Below are 4,706 nucleotides of genomic sequence, written 5' to 3'. Positions count from 1 at the left end.
CCGTGCTCGCCCCTATGGAGAGGGGCGTACGCTCTCCTAATGCACGCGGCGGCGGCGCTGCTCGCTGTAGGATCTGGTCGGTTGGGGCGTTGCCGCCGCTCCGCTGCGTTTCTTTGATGTTCTTCACAGCGTGTCTGCTGGCTCGCTTACCACAACGGCGGCGCGTTGAACAATGCCTGCAATGCGCGGAGCTTTCAATCTGCGTTAAGCGCGCACTCCATGAACTAACCTTTTACAGCCGGCGGAGAACAATTTTTTGCTTCTTCAGGCAGGATTAACGCTGAGTGCAGCGTGTCGTCTGCTCTGAACGCATGCCCAGTGGTAATAAGCTTAGAAACGAGCAAGAGATACTTAATACGACACGTGCCAATACGAATGAAGAGCGATGCACTTTAAACACAGCCCTCTAAAACTGCAATGCGCACTGCAGGTTCCTGTCATGCTTCGATAAAAGTACGGTAATTAAATTTGCGCACGTCATTAAGGAGGAGCGGAATAGAAATTTCGGTGAGAATGAAACAATGTCAGCCGCCGCGGTGGCTCAGTGGTTATGGCGCTCGGCTACTGTCCCGAAAGATGCGGGCTCGATACTGGCCGCTGCGGTGGAATTTCGATGGAGGTGAAATTCCAGAGGCCCGTGTACTGTGCGATGTCAGTGCAACTTAAAGAACGCCAGGTGGTCGAAATTTCCGGAGACCTTCACTGCGGCGTCACTCATAGCCTGAGCTGCTTTGGGACGTCAAACCTCCATAAGCCATCAACGAAACTGAATGTCAGTGAAAAGTAAAAATCACTTGTTTAGGGTCCGCATTGGATTCTAATGGTCGAAGCATTAATTCACTCACAGGGCAAAAGACAGGGGCATGAGATGAACGAAGCAAAAAATTCCACAGATAACGTGTTTACTACATTCGCATCGTCACGCATCACGACCCTCTTTCTTCTCCTCCTCCTCACCTTCACCAGTGCGGAGTAGTAACCCAGATATCAATATTTTTGGCCGACCTCTTTGCCTTCATTTCATCAAGTCTATCTATCTGTCCAATCAGTGCGAAAAAATGGATATGTGCTACGTAGAAGACAACGATGAGCGGAAAGTGCCGCGAAATGAAGCAGATGGAAGTTGATGAGGACGACGATCTGGATTGCACAGCGCGATACTGTGGTGCAGTCTAACCTATCAGTTGCCGCCTGTGTCTTGGCCAATCCCCCGCAGTAGGTACGCGCCATTATTTAGAGGACAACACAACAACAGTCTAACACGTGGCCTGTCCGTGCGTGGCGATAGCAAGGGGAGTCTCCATTGCAGAATAGTATGTGTGTACAGTCGCGGGTAAAAAAGATTAGCACACATGATGGAACACCAGAGCGCCGGAATGACAACGCGTGACGCTACGGGTGACGAAGAGGCTGATAACGAGAGTGCCGGGCCGTTCCCATTCTACAGTATTAGGGAGGTTCAGCGGACTGCCACGGACAGCAAAATTACTGGCTAAAAGCAGCGCTATCATCTATTGTTCCCGCGAGTTCCTTTTGACAAACCATCGCGGACATAAAAAAACAGCAATAAAAAGAGGCCATTTTTGCTCATGATAACCGAGTCAAAATAAATGCGGCAAGCAGTCACGTAGGGTCGGCACTTCAACGCTCGGGCGGTGCACGCTTGATAAAGCTTACTTCATGCCGTCCCCCCCCCCCCCCCCCCCCCCCCTACGCTCCAAACATGGAAACGGCCCGTTAGGCAGGTCTGCGTACCGCAGCGCCGCGTGGTGAGATATACGAATTCGGATCGCCAATGATCTGTGCTAATATTTTTTGCTCGCGACTGTACGTAACGTAGTTGGTAGCTCAGCGGGATTTATTTCCATGCAGTCAAGAAAAAACTGCGCCGATAGCCTAGTGGTATCGCGCAGCGGCCTTTGCAGCTGATCTGTTAGCGCTGCCGCGGGTTCGACTCTCTCTCGTGGATACTGATGTGATCTGTTCCTCCTAGGTTCTGAGCCTCCAGCCATATATCGGCAACAGACGGTGTGTCTCGGCTCTGAACCTCTGGACATAAAGGGAGAGTGCACATTTGTGTTTTCGTGGAGACTCTACTCCAGAATGTGTTAATGACATGCGTCGGTGTGTCTGTTCAAGACATGAATTTCACGTGCGTCTACTCACCGCGATACGAGTGCCAGCCAGTGTGTGTGTGCGTGTGTGGACATCACTCATGAAGCTCATTGTATTATGCCATCATCAACCTTCATTTTCACTTTCCCTTTCCCCAGTGTGGAGTAGCAGGCCAGGGCCATGTTACAATCAACCAACCATCTTTTCCTCTCATTAAAATTCCTTTCTCTATCTCTCGCTGATGTTCCCAGCGGAAACATGGCGCCTTGTCTGTGCGCGCTGCTTTGCATTGAAGATGTTATTCATAACAGATTATTTCGCACTTTTCAGCAAAGGTGGCGTCCCCACGCGGTTTTTTTCCGAAGCGGTCGGCCGGTGATCAGCGTTCGCAGTGCAAGCAGCTACTGTTCGCGCAATGGTTGTGCCCATGAAAAAAGTGGACAGGAATTGTTTGTGTAGTGTCCCCAGTTCGTAAATCGTGCATGCAGTGCGAGGCGAATTGAGCCTGCGCAGTTCTCCGATGTACAAAAAATTGGAATCATTTTGGAGCTTGGAGCTGTGGATCGGGAATAAAGTGACTGATTCGAATGTAGTCGTCGTATGCAGTGAGGACGTCTAGAAAGTGTATTTCTCCTGGCGTTATATCGGTCAGTTAGCAGACCTAGCGTGTCTGGTTACGGCGTTCTTTGGTCCGGAGCTTTATTACATCAATTAAGGATCTGAACCTTGTGCGACCACCGCTGAAGGCCGGCACCATGTCGTCGCTACAGATTACCGTTCATTCTTACGGGTGGCGTCAAGAATCCAGAAAAAAAGCACATGCCGGGTAGGGAGGTTGCAGATGTGTGTTTTAACGGTGCGCTTTGAATATGAAGAGTTGAAGATCTTTGGCCGTCGTGCTTATGAAAAAATTAAATATAGTGGACCTCTGTGCACACTAACGTTCTGTATTTTACGCTCGTTATCCTGTTCATGAGTTTTGTAGATAGGGCGAGGTTGAAACAGTACATTATTGTAATTTACGATATACAGTCGGCACCCGTCAGCAGGGCTCACTTTTTTCTGAAAAAAATTTTGTTTACTAGATTGTCCGCGCCGGATACTTACAGCCTACAACGTGTGCGACCGGCGCATAAAAATGTATCTACAAGCACGGCGGAAGTCTAACCTCGGAATAGAATAAGCGTAGGGTATTTCGTTCCATACCCGGCGATATTGAAAGATACTGTGCTGTCCACGCTTGTACTCGTATAGTTAGTGCGCAAAGTGCAAAATTTCAGTTTTTTCATGTACAGCCCACGGAGTGCATACCTGAAATTACGGTATACGGAAGCCAGTTAGCCATTCATGTTAAAAAGTTGCAGCACAAAGTAATGCAACACAGGAAGAGAACAGTCGCATGAAAGTGTTTACTTTGTCCCTGCCCTCCTTTGTTTTGTATGGAGTCAAGCGGTTAGTGGATCATATGGCTGCGCATTAAATGGTGTCTCGTATTCTACGGCGAACCTCTGCGTTTCTTTAGCGAGCGACAGAATCACTTCGACCAACACAACTGGGCCGGGAGCTGCACGCTCCTCCAAACGCGCGCGCTTCCGTGGCACCTCCCTCACCGCACCGTTCTCCATTGCGACGATGCCGCCGCGCCACCTATAGGCACTGAAAAGTGCGAATACTTCCGGGCATTTTGAGCATACAAGAAAAATCATAAGTGCTCTAAGATTAGAGTTGACTTGTCAGAAGCATCGTCAGAACCACACTGGCTATTTTTGAATTTCTTCAGAAAGAACTCGAAAAAGGCTTATTTAATAATTAGGGTTATAAGAAACACTAAAAACCTCGTTCTCTGTACCGTTGTGCTTTGTATTGGTTAGTTCCAATGACTTATTAATGAATCATCTGTTTAAGGCAGCCAGCTTGGCAAAGTTATCGCCAGAATCAGAAAGAGTTTTGGAGGCTGAGAGGGGTTCGTAATTTGATTTTGAAAACGAACTTTCCTGAATCTTAGCACTTCCTTAAATTGTGTGAGGACAAGAGTATACCAAATCACCAAATTTACTAAGATTTTCTCAACAACGAATAGTACCCTGTGGCTTTTGCCTGGGTTGCGAAAGATTCTGGTTTGTGCTCGTTGGAACTGTGATCCCTGTGTCCTGGTGGAACCTGTAGCTGAGATATTACTTTTGCTTTTGTTGCCTGCATTTCTTATTACGCTGCCTCGGTTTACGTTCCCTAGCAGTGCTTGACACCTTGCAATATATGCATGTAACATGAAGTCCAGTATACCTCCATATTACTGGGGCATCTGGCACTGCCTAAAGGGAAGCTTATCAGAAAATAAACATGCAGCTTCCTCCGAAGCGTCAACTATAATCTAGAACATGTCTCATAGTCGCCTTCGCTTGGATAAAAGACCACCAGTCACTTGATGACATCTGAATTTTTTTTTTATGCGTCGCAAGTACATATATTCAAATGGCTCCCTCGTCGTGCCACTGAATATCATCCCATTTTTATCTTCCTGCACTAAGTGGAACAACTAAACTATATCCACCAATGGAAGGAAAATACCTCTTCAATGTTTCTTCAACGCG

Source organism: Amblyomma mixtum, chromosome 2 (genome assembly GCF_055824585.1).
Source record: "Amblyomma mixtum isolate Tamu chromosome 2, ASM5582458v1, whole genome shotgun sequence".
Lineage (NCBI taxonomy): Eukaryota > Metazoa > Arthropoda > Arachnida > Ixodida > Ixodidae > Amblyomma > Amblyomma mixtum.
Note: the sequence above shows the minus strand (reverse complement) of the source record.